This window comes from Triturus cristatus, chromosome 8 (assembly GCF_964204655.1).
Source record: "Triturus cristatus chromosome 8, aTriCri1.1, whole genome shotgun sequence".
In the NCBI taxonomy this organism is placed as follows: Eukaryota; Metazoa; Chordata; class Amphibia; order Caudata; family Salamandridae; genus Triturus; species Triturus cristatus.
The window spans coordinates 530,449,731-530,470,008 of NC_140591.1; the positions used below are offsets into that span (position 1 = coordinate 530,449,731).

Below are 20,278 nucleotides of genomic sequence, written 5' to 3' on the forward strand. Positions count from 1 at the left end.
TTTATCACTCTTTTCTGGCTGTATTTATTGTCTTAATGTTCTTTGTTAGTTTTTTTTTAAAAGTGATTTTATATTGGCTGAGTGATAAATTTTGCCTAGAATCTCTTTTTCTCTGTTAAACAATTAAGGAAGCCCTACAAACTTTTGGCTTCACAGATGCAGACTTTACAGCACTGATAGGTAACACTACTAGTACAAATCAAAGAGTCACACTGTCCAGTGCAGAAAACAACGAATGGATGTCACTGCTCAATCTAAGGAAAAAAACTAAAGAATGGAGTCGCATGCGACATTCATGTTAGACTACCTTAGGGCGGGGTGATCCCATCTGGATTGCGAGTCCACAATATGCCAGCACTCTTTGTAGAACTGCAGAAGTTCTTGGAAAGATGGTCACATATAAGTAATAGATGTTACAGAAACTGGATGATTCTAATTATAGAAACAGCCAGAGAACTAGTAGCTGCTCTGAACTTGGAAATCCAAGAATTAGAGGACAAACTCAGAACTGGAACAGCAGTAGAAGAGGCTAAGTTAAAACTAGACAGTCCCAATGCTGAAATACATGATTTTGAAGAATACTTGATTAAATTAAGGAAGGATATTAAATGGTTTACGCAAGAAAAAGCATATCCATACCTTAGGACCAACTATTATCAAGAGTGGCAAAATGAAAGTGAGGCCCACTCATATGGGTATAATAACAAAAGAAAAGTCCTCACTTTTTCAGACACAAACTCATCTGACTCGGAGGGAGATGCCTCTAACAATTATGAGGGACAATTTCAAGGATAGCGGACCCAGAGTGGTAGAGGTAGGGACTATCAACCATACTACCAGGCACCATCTCCTTTTTTAGGGAGAGGTTGGGGCCAGAGCAGAATCCATTTTCGAGAACAGACAGGAGAGAGTACCAACAGATAGATCCACAACATCCTCAAATGTATATGAGGACCAGGAACCACCAATACTGGAGAACCTGAATGGTAGGACTAAGGTGGACACCATACCTATCTTCAACTTGTCTACATATATTCTGAATCGTGAAGAGACAGCCATTCTCAGTAAAGGGCTGTCCTTTGTGCCAAATACTTACTACAACAAATTTAAGCTTAACCAAGACATCTTTCCCTTTTTTAGGAAAATCCGATTGAAAACATTTTTCTCACTGAGAGAAGAAATAGGTGAAGATGACAACCTCTCAGGGTGCAAACCCAAATCAATTTTCACCCCCACCCTGGAGATGGTAGGTCCAGAGATGGCCATCTTTGAGAAATCTGTATTAAGTGAGATCCAGAAGATCACCAAAAATACCTACCATAGCAAACCAAATTTGTCTAAATTGGAAAAAACAGCACTTCAGAAACTTCAAAATACACCTGACCTGACAATAAAACCCTGTGACAAGGGAGGGGGTATAGTCTTGATGAATACAGAAAAATATGAAGATAAAATGAACCAAATGCTGGCAGTGCCAGAACACTATAGACCCGTGAGATCAGGGGTCATTACAAGACTACAAGATCAGATAAGCAACATTACGAAAAAAGCCTATGAAGAACAAGCCATCTGTCAAAAAAAATACCAGTTTTAAAAAAAACTGAATCCAGTCTTGCCAGCCATGTATGAAGTGCCAAAAATGCACAAAACACCAGTGATCCACCACTACGACCAATAGTATCCTCCATAAATTTTTGTTACCGAACCGTTGTCCAAAAACATCGATACATTTCTGTGCCTGCTCACTACCAAGTACAAGTCATACATCAGAGATACAGAGGACATTATCAGCAAATTAGAACATGCACCATATGATCCTGATTGTGAAATTTTGGTGACATTAGACATAGAAGCATTATATACAAACATACTGCAACAACAGGCAATAGAAACATTAGCCACTCTCCTAGGCAGAATGCCTGGTGAAACGCCAGATGCATTCATATTAGAATGCTTAGAAATTGTGTTGAAAAATAATTACTTCAAGTTTAAAAGCAACCTGTATCACCAAATTAAGGGGACCAGTATGGGGGCTTCTTGCGCCCCAAGTGTGGCCAATATATACATGGGGGAGTATGAACTAAAACACATTTTTTTAAAAGTTGCCCCATTCTATGAGAATGTTCTAAGGTGGCATAGATTTATTGATGTTATCTTTTTTATTTGGCGAGGAGATGAAAGTACTCTCCTTATGTTCATTGATTGGCTTAATGCCATCGATGACAACTTGAGATTTACATGCCACAAAAGTACTAAGTCAGTGCAATTCTTGGACATAATCATCTACGGTGAAGCAGGAGAAATCCATGTGAATTTCTTCCGCAAACCTACAGCCTTATCATGGTTCCCTAACCTGTGGATACATACTTGCGGATGACAGCGCGATCATTACTTATATACTATTGAGTGATTTTTTCGTAATGATTAATGGACCTGTGCTTTGATTCCCATTTCTACTTAATTTTTTACTCCAGACTATGCGAAAAAGGATATAGCACTTTGAAAATATAGACGTAGTATCAAACTTCTGGAAGAACAAATCTTTTATACTAAAGTTGTGTTAAGGAATGACAAGGACCCCAAACAGTCATCAGAAATATACGTTTAGTCGGTTCGAGGATTCAAGCATGGACCTAGGAGTCTTCATATATACGGGACAATCGAGTTAATAGGGGAGAAGATATTTTGAGGCCCCTGTGCGAGCATCACTTATGCCTTGAGGAAGTCACGGTGGTGACGAAACAAGCTTTGGCTGTTTCTGATGTTCTACATGACAAGAATTGGATTCTCAAGAACTTCATATAAATAATCCTTTTCATGAATGTTTTGATATTTGATGTAACGTTAATGATCTTGTTTTTTGCTATCTATCAGTGAATAAATCATTTTTTGAATGCTCTCATGGATGTTCCCTGTGACAGGAGGTATCTCTGTACATCATATTGGTTTCTTGCTTTGAGAGATTCACATATCCGAATTGTAAATATAAATATTTAGAGGGCCGGGGTTTCTATTTTTGTATACATTGTGCAAGTCACTTGGTGCCTTGTGTTATTGATACTATGGGTAGTGGGGTATCTTACCCTGAGTGGCACCTATCATATATTTGATTTCTTACATGACTTTGCTTAATTGATCTCAATACCCTAGTATTTGATAACATTTTTTGAAGTGCGACAGCGTATCCACCACTACCTTGTGTGGCACAGTGAACACAGATCTGCCATTAGAACTAGGAAGACATTGTCTCCCATGGTTCAACATTGTGTAGACCTCAACCATAATGAGAATGAGCTGAGAAGGTATACCAGGAAGAAATATTGACGATGTACGAAAATGTCGGGAAACCTTTTGGATCTACACCCTTAACTCTGTTAAGGATGGTTTGAATGAAGAGATAATTTGGCAGATTACCTAGTGGCTGCAGCATGATGAGCTATGGAGATCTCACACTGGTGGCTAGCAAGCCCTACTATTCCTATGAGTGGTTCGCATAGATATCCATGACAGATTAATCTCATGGTAGTCTTTAATTAAAATACCCCTTGTTTTAGTACTTTGATCTCGATAGCTTTTAGATTAGTGATACTTACCACTAGTAAATTATCTCATAATCATGTAATTTTGAGATGGGTCACACCTACAATGGTAGAAAGAGCTGTATGTACCCATCGATTGGGACATGGACGTACTACTGTAAACAAATCAGGATCGTATGATGGCCTTAATTTGAGATTTCCTATAGATACACCCTGTATACTAGCCCTGTCTGGGATTAGCTCCTTCTAAACATGTGTCATATACACTTAACATGTAGACATAAATACACTGACATTTAGCATGTAGAGTAACATGCTATATCATAGTATAATTGGGAGCGCTGCAGGCAACAGATATAGCACCTTATTGTATGATCAAGGCTGTTGGACTAATTGTAGATGGCCAAGATCGTCTGACGGCACATCGTTTCTATAAGGTGCACTTATCAGTAAACTTAGATCGGCTGCAGAACACCCAACAAGAAGAAAAATCTCAATATACTCAGATTTTGGTTGTATATACATCAGTCGAATATGAGTGGGAGTGGCTGTGAGACAGATTTGGTGATTCACACTATGATGGGGGTACCGCGGGCTTGGATGGTGGCGATCGTTGGAGATTATATTATTTAAAGATGGTGCCTCCATACATAAATCTTTAATGTAATACCTGAGTACAATTGGGAGCACTGCCTGAAACAGATATAGCATCTTCTCCTAGGACCAAGTTTATCAGACCTAACAATGATGTTAAAGATCGTCAGACATGATAATGTCTCGATATGGCACTCTTTTAGGTAAACCAAGAATGAAGTTAGAATACACTATAACGAGATAGAAAAACTAAGACATTCATAAGATGGATTTACACATAATATTTTAGGGCCATTGAGAGTATTTTGGTGTCAGAGCATGGGTCCTATACCATGATGGGGAAACAGCTGACTGGTCTCGGATGGTGGAGATAGTTGGAGATTACATCGTTCCAAGATGGCGCTTACATAAATCAACCTTTTTTCACTTTCCATGACTAATTCCAGTTTTCCAGATATGATGTCATCATAATTAGTGGGCGCACTCTATCAGGAGCCAACTAATGGCGCTGTATGTGGTATAAATTAGAAGCGTGTGAGTAACACTCCGTTGATGGATGCCAGATGAAAAAGGAACTTCCGGCAGGGACCGCTTAAGCGAGAGGTAAGATACGTGGACCATTTGGCGATTCTCCATGTCCTATCGGCGGGTTGTTTATAAACTAGCAGGAATATCGGTATATGGGAATACCATATTGGTGGCAGTATATGCAAAGCTCGAGCACCCCACGCTTTGCTTCTATCGTCCATCAGTAACTACAAAATGAGACGTGTACCATGGGACCAATGTAGTGGTAAGGTGGCTAAACAGGGACCAACGGGTCAGTTGTTAAAGATTGACATGGTTATCAACAACAGAACCCTCGGTGCGTGTTATTATGCCTGATGAATAATTTGCGTATTTTCCTCCGTTTATTTTATTTTTTCACAGCACTTGTCCTGCTCAGGGAATCAGCTATATACAAAGAAGCCAGGCCCCAGGAGCCATACATATAATAAGTCGATTAACAAACTATGAGTCAACTTACATCGAAGAAGGGCTCATTAGAGGTATATGGCCCTATATATTTTATTTCCCCAGGTAGCTTGTAGCATAAAGGGGAAATTATTTCGTAGTCTATAAATAGTAAATATATAAATAGGCTGCCCTAATTACTGCGCTCTCTCTTCTCACATATAGGCTACAAATGTCTGAATACCTATAGTACGTTGGTGTAAACATAGAGAACAAACTAAGTCAATATCGGTGGCAACACCCAGGAGGACAGCCAGGAGAATATCCCCTGATTAAGATTGGAACAGTTAGAGGTATGCCACTTCATAATCCCAGGCGGGAGAACATATGGGCATACATTGCATTCAGAGACAACATGTAAGGGGACAATATGTGTATAAAACATCCCTAATCTATATGTTCTTCTCCTCTAATATATAGATTGTGCAGGAGATAACATTCACTTCATCTTAGTAAGATTGAGAAATTGTAATAATAAATGGTGGTACCTGCACACATGAGGATTCCAGAGACCCATATATATGAAGACTGTGATTAACAGGTAATGATTCTTACTATGAGATACCATTAGGGTCCAAAATTCATGTACCTTATGATTAAGTGACAATATTAGGATGTAATATCCACGTACTCCGCAACTATGCGATAACCAACAGATCTGCCTGCTCTGTCTTATTATGTTGTAGACAATTGAGAGATTCGATTCCAGGAAACCAGGCTCTGCAGCGACATAGCCATCAACTATCATTTGACCAGAACATCTATGTATGTTTAGAAACCTTCCTTTGCATTATTTACAGGTAATAAGTAACAGGCTCTGCTTATTGATTATTGGGAGCATGTTTTTTAAGTAAGGGAAATGAATGTACTTGCAGGATGTATAATGAATACAATTCCTTTTCCTTTTCCTTTTGATATTTATAAATATTTTCTTCTTTTCTATACACAGTCTGTTTTCCACAAATTTTAAGCACAACTCTGAGTCTTGCTCATTTCTTATAGGTTTATACATATGCAATGATGTTCATGATTCTGGTTTTTCCTCTATGATCTTCACATGGCGGTATGAGAACAAATGTCACTAATTGCACACTATAGACAATACTAGTCTTTGAAAATGCTCAGAAGTGGCACATTTGCTTGTTTTTATTGTGTATATATAGTAGGAGAAATGTAAGATATCTCCTTGGGCTTTTGCGAAAACGATAAATAGCTAAATCTAATTACTCTCCACATTGAAACGTACGCCGAGCTGCTAGAGTGAGACCCCCCAACTATCAGCACAGCAATCAAGGGTTGATTTTACCACCCGGATTTTCCCATCTGTGCATGCAGTGTTGTTCTGGGGTGTAGAGTGTGTGTGTATTGTGTGTAAGGGATGTGGTTGCAGATCAGATAGAGGTGTGTTTGCGTGTGGGGGTGTGTAGAATGAAACTGTTTAGTCATCTGGTATTTCACATGTGTTGAAATAAATTGTGATATATGTATTGTATTTGAATAACGGTATACAGTGATATTTTTGCAAAAATTGTGATATTAATTGTTAAGAATTATGTATCTGTTTTCAATGCAAAATATTTGATAAACAAGTAAAAAAAGGAAAAATATTAAATAGAATTTGTAAGAATGACTAATTGCTTTTTGTGTGGGGAATTATGCTTTTTGATGCCCTATCTTTGAGCTCTACTTAGCCATTAATCAAAGAAATCTAGGTCTGGAGGGATTTTCTTTCTTGCAGTTTTTGTTTATTTTCCCCCTGTACCCTGACCTGTCAAGTAATCTTTCCTAGGGGATTGCCTCGCTAATTCCTACCTGGAAGGCATTCACATTGCCCTGTCTTCCCTACAGAGATCTTTTCTTGCTCTGGCCTCACCCCTCACAGCAGCCCTCCACCCATCCCACCCTTACACCCCACGGCTGACCATTCCTCATCCAAATTCCCTATTCCCATTCCTATCCCAAGCACATGCGCATCTAAGCATGCACACACTTCATCACACACAAGCACCACACACAAACACAAGACATCCAAAAATTCAAACATACATGCACACAGCAGACACTCACCTCCCCCACCACCCTCTGCATACACACAGGCACCACAGAAACACATACAGAGCCCTCCACAGACACACCCTTAACCATAGACACCACACTCACACCCACAGACCCCTCCACAACACCGAGCATTTCCGCAGACACCATACCAAATAGCCACAGACACCTGCTCAACACCCAGAATTTTCACAAACATCGCACCAACAGTCACTCACCCCTACACAACACACAGCATTCCCACAAACACTGCACTCCCACTCACTGGCCCTTCCACAACACCCAGCATATCCTCATCACTCCCATCAAAAAAACAGACACCAACACAACACATAGTGCAGACAGCAGACATACCTCATACTTTCACTCCCTCTTCCTCCAAAACCAAACTCCATCCCGAAGATCCTACCCATTTTCCCTGTTAATCTGTCATGTTTGTCCTTGTCCTTACCCCTCTGAAACCTGACCCCCCTCCCAAAGTCACAAAAGCCTCTTCCACACCCAAACCCATCCCTTCCACTTCCCACTCCACCACTGAAAAACAGCCTCGGCACCCCCCTGAACCCAGCCCCAAAAAGAAATAAAACATAAGTACCCTCCTAAAAGTAAACCCAGCCAAAACCTACCCAAACCCAGGAAGACCCCTACCAATGACAAACCTACCACTCCCTAAAACCTCTGCCCCCCATTTCCAAGTACCATCTTCGAGGTGCCTGCTATGCCCAATGGATGCCCCTATGTGAGGAGGCTCCCTGGCAGTGTCAGTAAGGGCAAGTTTGATGGCACAACCTTGTGCCGTGGCATGAATGACAAAATGGACTTGCCATTGGACTTTGTTTTTCAGCCATTCAATAAAACCTTTCCTAGTTTTGAAGACATTGGTCCTGCTATTACTACTAATTGATGTTATTGTATAGTTAGTGATGGGTGAGTTCAGTTGTGTTTGTCTCATCCCTGACTGCTGATCCAGTTGAAGTGGTTAGTATGATGTGACCTTGGAGCTAGTACAGGACAAAGTAAAAAGTCGGATGGATGTCTATGTGGGATTATATCCAAGTGGGGCAGACATTGCTTTGGATGACATGTTATATGGCAAGTATTTTAGCTTGGCCTGGCCACCGTCAAAGTCATTTTGGTAGCCTTTCTCCCTATGATGTAGGTTAGATATGTGTTTGATGTGTTAAAGTTAGATATTTGTGTATCCACACATGGAGGGTGTTACCTTGTCATACCTTGGTGGAGTCCTGCATGGACATGTATCCATTTTGCAGTGTGTACGTTCAGCTACTTCATCTTGATGTGTGCTACATGCTATTAGTGCTGTATTTGCTTTCATAAGTTGCACTTACCCATTGCCTATACATGCATGGCACTTGGTTATGCTATTGGTTGTCCCTGATATGCGTTAGTTCCCAGGTCCAGTGCACATGGAGTTTGTCAGACATGTGCAAAATGTACTGTACCCAAGGGCTCCAGCCCATCAGGGCTCCCCCTGATAGAAGTATAGCTATCATGCAGAGAGGGTTTCCCTTGTGCCCTTAAAATGGTTCTAAGCGAATACAAGGAGATGATGGACAGAGCGCTGAAACTTTTCAGACGTTCAGGCAGATCTGGGTTGAATTAATCACTGTTCTTTAGCTCACTTCGTCACCCCAGGTCAGACCCAGCCATATGCAAATCAGCCTTGACCCTATTCCTCATGGGAATAGTCCAGCGCGAACTGCCAAGCCAGGTCTTCCCTGGACCTTGAACAAGCATTCTGGGACCAGTTCCTTATGTTTGCTTAAAATGGTTCTCACACTGATTCCATGAAATTACATTGGCTATCATTTGCCTTTTCATGTGGGTGATGGGTGGGAGTCCAATACATAGTTATAGCAGAGAAGGTGTGTTTCGCTTTAGTGACACATCCATACAGATGTTTCTTTGACATCAAAACAGAACCTGTGATGTGTGCAATGTGAGTGTGTCACATTCACTGTAGCATCTTTGTTAGAGATGCAGTGAGAGGGCCTAATGGTAGTTATAGTCACCTCATAGTCACTTTACCAACACTTGAGAAATGGTAAGCCTCATGATGTGAGAAGATCAGTAGTGACATGGCAGACAAGTGAGAAGGGGCAAACAAAGTCTAGCATTTAGGTTAGAGTTGGAATTAAAAGGCCTCATGGTAGGTGTAGTCACTTTAATGTCACTTTACCTACACTTGAGAAATGGTAAGCTGCATGATATGTGAAGACCAGTAGTAACATGGCAGACAACTGAGAAGGGGCAAAAGGAATCTAGCATCTTGGTTAGAGTTGGAGTGAGAGCGCCTAATGGTAGTTGTAGCCACTTCAATATCACATTAGCAACACTGGAGAAATGGTAGTCTGCATGAACAGTGAAGATCAGTTGTGACATGGCAAACAAGAGAGAATGGGCAGAAGGAGTCTAGCATCTTGGTTAGAGTTGGAGTGAAAGGACCTCTTGGTGGTTGTAGTTTCCGCAATGCAACTTAGCCAACACTTGAGAAATGGTAAGCTCCATGATGTATGAAGATCAGTAGTAACATGGTAGGCAAGTGAGAAGCAGCAAACGGAGTCTAGCATCTTGGTTAGAGTTGGTGTGACAGAGCCTCATGGTAATTGTAGTCACTTCAATCTCGATTTTCCAACACTTGAGAAATGATAAGCTGCATGAACAGTGAAGATCAGTATGACATGGCAGACAAGTGAGAAGGGGCAAAAGGAGTCTAGAATCTTGGTTAGAGTTGGAGAGACAGGGCCTCTTGGTTGTTGTAGTCACTTCCGTCTCACTTTATCAACACTTGACATATGGTAAGTTGCATGAACCATAAAGATCAGTTGTGACATGGCAGGCAAGTGATAAATGGCAAAATAAGTGTGTGACAGAAATTAATTGGTGTGATATTGATGAAGAGGTGCTGTTGTGGAACACAAATAATGCACACATCACACTCACTGAATATAATTTGCAAACATGATCATTTGTGTACAGTGTGCCTGTGGAATACCAGTGTATTGGCCTAGGAGGGCATCCTGCAGATTTATTTTTGATTACTGGTATGAAACAATACCAGACAGGGTCCCAGTATTGGTGCAAATTACTTAGGGACTCCATCTCCCTAGCCTAATCCATGGCGGGCCATCATTTTGCAGATGAGTCCATTGAAACTGGTAGTTGTATGACTTACGGCTGATTTCCTCTGTGACGGAGCGGGTTTTGAACATGGTCGAGCAGGTAGAGAAGCGTCGGGACATCTCAGATGGGCTCCATGATGGTAGAAGATGAGAAGAGGTGGTACTGGTGAGGTGTTACCTCAGGATACCAGAATTTACGGGTGCAGTGTTTGTACCCTAACAGTACCAAGCAACACAGATTTTGGGATAAAGGGTCACACATAAGGCATTGAAATGTCACACCAATACACAATCAGGATAACAGATGACTTGGTAGCAAGGCCGGACTGGCCGGACCGGGCATCGCGCATTTCCCCTTGGTGGCTAGAAGGGTGGGGGGGGGTGGGGGGCAGGTTTAATCTTTGGGACTGATTTCGTTGCAGTGCAGCAGTTTTAAAAGCACTAGCTGCAGAGTTCCATGAATATTTAGCAGTTTTCAGGCAACAATACAATTGTCAAGATAACTCTGGTGATTAATGTTCCTGCTGGAGAAATATCTAGTTCTGTCTAGTGGCAGTTTTGTCTAATCTAAGGTAGCACAGAGGCTTAATATGCCTGCTGCAAAGAATATGCACCATACATTTCACAGAACAGTATTTTATTTGCATAGCTCAGTGGCTTACTGCTTTTGTCACAGAGATCCCTTTGTTACTGTGCAATTCATAATTTACAATCGTAATCTAGCACAGTGAGCTATGAACTGCCATCAAAGAGCTGCATGAAGGCTAAATGGCACAGGTTAGAAAATTATGTTCATTCTCAGTCTTTCATTATCCTAATGTTGCTAAAAATGGTGTGATTGAGTAGAAATACATTCTTAATAGTACAGCCAACCCTAACCACTGTTTCGTTTTGAATCCTGGGTTTGTGTTTCTTGAGGCCCAAGCACTCTTAAATAATGCCTACCAGTATGGATGACATGTAAATCCTATCCCTTGTAGTCTCATTTGTGTCATGTAATATTTTCTTTATACTCATTTACACTCATATGATTCATTGTCTCTGTATGTATGTGTGATGTAAAGTGCGCCGACACCCTACAGTGGTATGAGAGGCCCTATAACATAATTTAAATAATTGTGAGAGAGGGGCTATGGAGAGAAGAAGGGCACTGTTGGAGTGTGATAGCGATGGAATCATTGAAAAGTCCCAAAAAAGATTGTTGCATCCTGATGCAATGTAAGGTCATAATTTACTATATTTTAAAAGCTAATATAATTGAATATTGTTAGATTTGGGGGTCTCTAGTTGGCAATGGTTGGCACCTTTGTCCAAATAGGGACCCTTGCGTCTAGTCAGGGTAAGGGGCTACACTCCTAAAATAACACCTGCTCACCCCCTTGGCAGCCTGGCACGAGCAGTCAGGCTTATCTCAGAGGCAGTGTGTAAAACATTTGTGAACACATACAGTAATACAGTGAAAACATTACAGATGGACACCACACAGGTTTAGAAAAAAATAAGTAATCTTTACTAGACTTAACACAAGACCAATGACAAAAATCCACAATACTGTAATCAAAATAAGTCTTTAAAATGGTATAAATATATTGGTTCACTTTAGGTTGTAAATGCAACACTTTACTCTCAAAGTACCTGGGATACGTAATGCAAAACAAACAAAAGGGTCGCAGGGAAGGTGATGCGCCATTCCTTACAATCAGGGGAGTGGATGCGTCAATTCCTTAATGCTGCGCAGGGGAGTTGAGGCTCGCTTCCTTACTATGTGGGGAGCTGACGAGCCGGTTTCTTACTGCGATCCGATGCTATGACGCTCCGATGCAATGCAACAAAATGGTGTCTTGGTAATGGTGCGACAACGTAGATGCGATGCGTGCATGCCAGACGGCCGTGCGGCGGATCGGTGAACTTCTGAGCCGCAAGAGGCCCTGTGACACGCTTCTCCGGTGAGACGACGATGACCTCTGCGGCGGTGGCACGCTTCTCCGGTGATGCGACGCACCTCGGTGATGCGATGGCGACAGTGGCAGCGGTGGCACACTTACTTAGTGATGCCGCGACACCTGCTGCGGTGGCGACATGCTTCTTTGCTGTTGAATCGCACTTCCAGCTCCCAGCGACACGCAGTATTCTAGAAGGCCCAGCACAACAGCAGGCACTTCAATTCCCAGCAAGGGAATTCAGGGGGAGCTGGTGGTGAAGTCTTGTATCCCTGAGACTTCAGGCAGGAGGCAAGCTCAATCTTCAAGCCCTTGGAGATCTTCTTCAAGATGATGAAAGCACACTCAGTCCTTTTCTCCTTTCTTTGGCAATGGAGCAACCACTGCAGGCCAACCCCCAAACACACAGCACAGGGGTAGTCTCCTCCTTCAGGTTCCTGGTTCTTCTCCTCAGCAAAGGTTCATCTTGATTCCCAGAAGTGATCTAAAGTTCTGGGTACCCCTTTTTATACACACAAATGCTGTGTCTCTGAAGGTAGAAAGGGCCTGTACCTAGTCCTAACCAGTTCTGGGTGCATTCTGCCAGTGCACAACGTCATCCTTTGTCAGTGTGGGTCAGGGTCATCAGACAGGAGGTGGAGGTGGAGCCAGCATTGTGGAAGGCAGGCACAGCCCTATTCAGGCCCAGGTGCTACTCCTCCCACTACTCCCAATGCAGATAGGTCTATTCAGCCTAGTGCTGACTCACCCTGTCTCCTGGAACCACCCCAGCCCCTGTCACTCACAAACCAGACATGCAATATACAACCTAGCAGAGGCAGGCTGGATGGTTAGGCAAGAAAAGACCTACTTTCTAAAAGTGGTATTTTCAAACACAGAATGTAGAAATCACCCACACTAAAAGATGTATTTTAACATTCTGAGTTCAGGCTTACTAAACTCGAATTTCAACTTTTTCCCTGGGTCAGTTAGGATTATAAGATGTTATAATCAAACTGCCCATTCCGGCCTATGGGAGCAGGTAGTCTTGCAATAGTGAAAAACGAAAATGGCTGTAATTCAGACATGCCACACACACACCAGGGCATGTCCTACCTTTTACTTACAATGCACCCTGCCCGTAGGCCTACCTTAGGGGTGGCTAATATGTAGGAAAGGGAAGGTTTAGGGACTAGTAAGTGGGTGCACTTACCAAGTCAGCATGGCAGTACTGGACTGCAAACAGGCTCTGCAATGGCAGGCCCGAGACACACTTTACAAGCTGCGGGTGGCACAACAAATGCTGCAAGCCTACCAGCAGTATTTCAATTACAGGCCTTGGGCACACATGCTGCACTGGACTAGGGTCTGACAAGTAAACCAAATAGGTCAATCATAGAGTCACTAATCTATTACATCAATTAAACGTAGGGAGCACTTGCACTGTGTCACTGAGTAGCAGTGGCACAGTGCCCAAAGCATCTAGACCAGCAAAACATATAGCAAAAACACAGGAGGCAACAGCAAAAAATGGAAGGGAGACCCACGCCAATGGTGCCAGGTCTAACAAATATATACTGAAAAATGTGCTGTAAAATGCATTTGTTCCCAAAGATTTTTGGGGGGAGAACCTCCCAAAAACTCCCTTATAGTGGTCAGGATCGCTCGCTATGCTCCATACGAGGGCTGGTCTGACTAAATTTGCCAAGGCGGCTTTGAGTTCCCAGTCTGGCCCTGCTTGACTGATATGTAATGCTATACAACGCACACATTCGCAAATTGGTTTGCAAAGATGAATCAAATTAAACAAAAAGTCAAATGAAACCACTTACTGAGACTGCCATACTATGACTCCTGGAAGGTTTCAAAAATGCTTTCTTCTGCAAAAGTGCAGGTAACATACCAGAAAGAAAGCTGGGGTCCAACAACACTGGGAAGCAATACTGGCCACTCTGGAAGTACACCAAAATCCACAGCTCACAGATTAAGCAGACTTGTGCTTGGTGGAGGCTGGAAGCCCCAAAATGTGTTGCTAAGCCACAATTTAGCTGTTCCCAGAAGTTGAAACATTTAAATATTTCAATTTTGCTCAGTGCTGCCTTCAAAAGCTGGTCCTTTAAGTAGAAAGGAATGAAAATGTCTGTTCCTCCCATTCTTGTTGCTTCCTATGCAGCCTTTAAGGCTATGGGCCACACAAATGTGATAGGGGTAGCAAGGGCCAAGCTAGGGGTTGCAACTGTGAGCCCTGGTAATTCCTACATTACATCCATGCACTCAAGTGTACCACCTCACAAATTATCATTACTAGTAAGAGACCAATTTGCACCTATGAGGGAAAGGTATAACTATTCTTTTAAAAATATGTTTTGCATCAGGGTGTTTGTTTTTCAATAATGAAAAAGTATTGATACATCACTCCCTTCTTTGCAACTGTAGCCAATTTGCAGTTTTATACAATAGCTTTACTGGCTTTTTGACTTTGTGCACTCTGAGGGCCTTATTTATGGGGAATTGGCGTAGGGCTGCTCCGCAAGTATGCTTGCTGTGCGGCCCTATGCGAACGTGAAAGGGCAGGAATGCACCGTATTTATGAAATACAGTGCATTCCTGTCCTTACCCCTTGTGCTCAGGGCCAGACAGGCCGTACCAGTCAACGGGCATTTCCTCGGGAGGCTGAAAATGTGTTGGCCATTTTTTTTACAGTGGGCCGTTTTGTTAAAGGGTGGCGGTTCGGCAGTGGTGCTGCAATATCGGGCCCCCTGTAACAAAAGCAGCATGCAATCATTCCCAGCTTCCCGGGGCCAGGCATTGCTTATCCCAGCAACTGGCCTGTGAAACATGCCAGGGCTGCTTTGGGTTCCCAAACTGGCTCTGCCTGTGCTGGTGCACAATTTGCTGCCTAGTGCCAACGCAGGCACCCTTGCACCATGGTGCAAGGGTGTCTGCGTTACATGCAGGATTGTTTTTGTGCAGGAAATGGTACCTTTCTTTAAAAAAAACCAATTCCAAGAGGCATTTCCTCTTTCTATGTGTGCTGTAGAATGCAGCACACTTGCAATGAGGAAAAATGAAGGAGAAATAGAAATATTTCTCCTCCTTACGCCTTGCTTCGGGAAGCATAAGTTTTGGCGCTGCCCCGAGTTTACGTGATTAAGTAAATCTGGGGTAGCGTCAAAACCCATGAGTGTTGTGTGGGAAAAGTCTGTATGTTTGTGCATTCTGACCCATAAACATGGTGTAAATATTGCTAAGCCAAATTGTCATGCTTAATTTGTAGTTAGTGTCACAGTATCATGATGTGGGACATGCACCAGCAGCATAAATGTTAAATGTCACATGTGAGCTGCAGCGTGCATCTACAGAACCCATAGATGAGAGTGGGTAAAACATGGTTTCTGGCCTACCATTGTATTCCAACTGACCTGCTAAAACATTGCAGAAATCACTTTGGCATGTAGAAAACGTACTTTTAACGAGGTGTGATTTGCAATCCACAAAACTTGGTATTCAATATTTAAATAAAAGTGGGACATGCCATATATTCAGAAAAGCATTTTGTTACTGTGGCTAGCTACAGCGAACTATTTCCACCGCATAGCTAATGTAGCTTTTCAACATTTATATGCATCAAACATATAGTTCAATTGTGTATGTAGATGTTCGCTAAATATAGTGAAATGCTAACATTATGAAACCTACTGTGTATTGCCTGTAAGTTTCAGGAATAATTCATTTCTGCTGGTTGCCCTTCCCTCCAGCGGTAGTATTTACAAAGGTAATGTGGTGTGAAATACCTGCTTCCTCAGAGTCAAATAAGCTGACCTTGAGAGCAGGACGACTGGGCGGGATAATGTCGGATTCCCTGCTCTGACAGTTAGAAAAAGCAATTCAAGCCCCCACTGTGAGAGTTTACACCTCTAAAACATGCACAAATGATGCACGCAGGATATATCTCAAAAACATAGGCGTCGCCAGAACAGCTCACTGCTCACCCATTTGTCGTTGCCAGCATAATTCCGAACCTTTGAGTTTAATGCAGTGTAGACTCAGCTGTGACCCACAAGTTATAGAGGTGGCTATGTCTAAACAATGTAATACCGTCAACAACCGTGTGCTGTGCAGTATCCGTGGGAGTGGTAACAATGGAGACCAATTTCCTAATAGATAAAGGCTTCATACAAACATTTGATTCACACACAAACTGGTGTGTACTTTTCAGTTTACTCAAACTTGAATAGCAAAACCTAAGACAATGAACAGCCTGGTGACAGGACTATGTTTGCTTTAGTATCTAGCTTACGATTCTACACCAGATGCACAAAACGCTTTTAGCAGGAGAGCACAACAGCTTCTAAAAAGAATGATAGCATTCATACCCGCTATACAATGATATTTTTGCAGGGATTCCAGCTGACTGTTGTAAAGCTTAGTTTTCAACCCTTTGGGGCAGATTCTCTGCAGGACTCACTGCTGTAGAATTATTTTCCATGGCTTAGGAGGAAATGGAAGACCACCGTATTTTTTCTAAAATAGGTTACAGCAAAAAGGTATACTTGAGTGAGGCAAGAAGCCCTCAGAAGCAACCTTGTTAATTATTGTTTTGTATGTTCAACCCTTTGCTGCTAGGCCTCCCCCCCCCCCCCTGTGCTAAGCCTTACTTGGCTATTTGGGGTAGTTCGCGCTTAGGCCGCTGTAACGTTTTGTCCACATAAGGTATCCATGCTAAATTTGCGTCCTTTTCGTCCAACATCTTGAGGATTCTAAAAGTACCCAGGGTTTGTTAATTTCCCTGAAGAGGACCAAGAAATTGACCAAAACACAGCTATTTTTTGATTTCTTTAGGAAAAATTGGAAAAAGGTCCTGCAGAAGAAATCGTCTAGTTTTTTCCCCCTGCAAAACGTATCAACAAAGGGTTTGTGGTACTAAAATCACCATCTTCCCAGCTTTGAGGAACAGGTTGACGTTTCTTAGAAAACTAAATTTCTCTACACAGTTTTGGCATTTTACTGGGGCATAGCCTATTTTTCGATTGTTTTGTGCTTTCAACTTCCTTCCAGTTAGTGGTAGAAATGGGTATTAAACAAAAAACGGATGCTGGAAAACTATACATTTCTGAAAAGTAGATAAAATTCTAAATTCCACAAGGGGTCATTTATGTGGATCCTTCAAGGTTCTTCTACAGAAACTAACAATTGAAATACCAAAAAATTGAAATTGACTTGGAAAAACAGCCATGTGTGCCAACAATTTCACCTGTAACCTCTTCTAAGTATGCCAGATTTTTTAAATCAATATACTGTTAAGTCCATTGGACCGTTTTTGATTGCGGATATATATAGAACTTTGTAATTTCACGAAGGATCAGAGGTACCCAAAGCCAATAACTGAGCTGCATCTTGCCATGGTTTTTAATTATGTACCCGGTATATAGCAATTGATTTGGTAAAATATAAAGAGTGAAATATAGGTACCAAAGAAACCTACATATTTCCGAAATGGGAACAAAATATAGAGTTTAGAAGCAGTAGCTATTTGCACGTTTCCGAAATTGTGGGTACCAATATAAGCATGTGAGTTAGATTACATTTTTCAACATAACTTCTTTTTTACACATTGTCTCACATTTGGAAGGCAGAAATGCAAAGAAAGTCAATTGGTGATAACACTTGTTCTACTATTCTGTGTTTCCCATGGTCTCCTGATAAAAAATGGTACATCACTTGAGTAGGTAGGCCTAGTGTCTGTGACAGGAAAGGTCCAACATGCAACATGGACACATCACATTTTTCCTGTGAAAACTGACCCTTTTTCTGCAATGTGCCGAGCTATGAATTTTGGTCCCTAGCTCAGTCTGCACCTATGGAAACCTACCAAACCTATACATTTTTTTAAACTAGACACCCAGGGAAATCCAGGATGTGGTGACTTGTATGGCTTTCACTAGGTTCTGGTACCGGGAATCCCTTGCAAATCTCAAACTTTGTCAAAAAAAAAATATTTTCCACACATTTTTGTGATGGAAAGTTCAGGAATCTGCGGGGAGCCATAAACCTCCAGCCACCCAGGATTCCCCAAAGTTCCCAATAAAAATGGTGCCTCACTTGTGTGGGTTGGTCTTGAACCCATGATAGGAAACAGCAAAAAACGCAATGTGGACACATCACATTTTTCCAATGCAAATTTACCCTTTTTTCGCAATGTGCCTGGCTGTGGATTTTGGACCCTAGCTCACCCGACACCTATGGAAACCTAGCAAACCTATACATTTCTCACTAGCTTATGTTACCCAGAATCCCTGGCAAAACTCAAACTTTGTAAAAAAAAACAACAAAAAAATAAAAAATTCCTCACATTTCCATGATGGAAAGTTCTAGAATCTGTGGGGAGCCGCAAACTTCTAGCCACCCGGTGTTTCCCAAACTCTTCAGATAAAAATGGTACCTTACTTGTGTGGGTAGGCCTAGTACCCGCACCAGGAAATGCCTGAAACCCAACGTGGACACATCACATTTTTCCACCGAAAAATTACCCTTTTTTCGCAATGTGCCTATCTGTGGATTTTGGACCCTAGCTCAGTCAGCACCAAAGGAAACCTAGCAAGCCTATACATTTTTTTAAACTAGATATTTCGAGGAATCCAGGATGTGGTGACTTGTGTGGCTCTCACTAGCTTCTGTTACCCAGAATCCCTTGCAAACCTCAAACTTAGTAGCTCAGCCGGCACCTAAGGAAACCTAGAAAACCTATACATTTTTTAAATCTAAACACTCAGAAAAATCCAAGATAGGATGACTGTTTGGCTCTCATTAGGGTCTGTTCTGCAGAATCCCTTGCAAACCTCAAACGGACCGCATGTGCCTAGTTGCATATTTTCAGCCCTGTCTCCGCTGGCAGCTAAAGAAACCTAACAAACTTATACATTTTTTGAAACTCGGGGGAATCCAGGATGGGGTGACATCTGTGGCCCTCACCAGGTTCTGTTACCCATAATCCCTTGCACACCTCAAACCTTGTAATTAAAAAAAAATGCCCCCACATTTCTGTGATGGAAAGTTCTGGAATCTGTAGAGAGCTACAAAGTTCTAGCCACCCAGCATTCTCCAAAGTCTCCCTATAAAAATGGTAACTCACTGGTGTGGGCAGGCACAGAACCCGCACAGGAAACATCTCAAAATGCAACATGGGCACATCATATTTTTCCAGTGAAAATGAACCCTTCTTCGCAATGTGCCTAGCTGTGGATTTTATACCCTAGCTCTGCCGGCACCTAAGGAAACTTAGCAAACCTATACATTTTTTTAAACTATATATCCAGGGGCATCCAGGTTGTGGCGACTTGTGTGGCTCTCACCTCACCAGGTTCTGGTACCCAGAATCCCTTTCAAACCTCAAAATATTTTTCTCACATTTCTGTGATTGAAAGTTCTGGAATATGTGTAAACCCACAAACTTCCACACACCCAGCATTCCCCAAAGTCTCCCGAAAAAAATGGTACCTCACTTGTGGGGGTAGGCCTAGTGCCCGTGACATGAAACATCCCAAAACGCAACGTGGACACATCACACTTTTCCAGGGAAAACTGACCCTTTTTTTGCAATGTGCCTAGCTGTGGATTTTGAACCCTAGCTCAGCCGGCAACTAGAGAAACCTAGCAAAGCTATGCATTTTTGAAAACTAGTCACCAGGGAAATCCAGTATGGGGTGACTTGTGTGGCTCTCACTATGTTCTGTTATGCAGAATCCACTGCAAACCCCAAACGTTTGTAAAAAAAACACATTTTCCTCACATTTCTGTGACAGAAAGTTCTGGAATCTGTGGTGAGCCACAAAGTTCCACACTTCCAGCATTCCCAAAGTCTCCTGATAAAAATGGTACCTCACTTGTGTGGGTAGGCCTAGTACCCGTACAGGAAATGGCCCAAAACACAACATCGGCACATCAAATGTTTCCAATTATAACGGACACTTTTTTCAAAATGTGCCTAGTTGCAGATTTCGGACCACAGCTCTGC

At 42.1% G+C, this 20,278-nt stretch overlaps 1 long non-coding RNA gene across 1 annotated transcript in view; it reads left to right on the forward strand.

Moving 5' to 3' along the window:
- Nucleotides 1–4,701: 4,701 nt before the first annotated feature.
- The window catches only part of LOC146802424 (uncharacterized), a 157,253-nt gene continuing 141,676 nt past the window's right edge, over nucleotides 4,702–20,278 (forward strand). The window contains exons 1-2 of the long non-coding RNA XR_014967388.1: nucleotides 4,702–4,736; nucleotides 5,834–5,947. This is a non-coding gene — a long non-coding RNA (uncharacterized LOC146802424). The remainder of the gene's footprint in view (nucleotides 4,737–5,833; nucleotides 5,948–20,278) is intronic.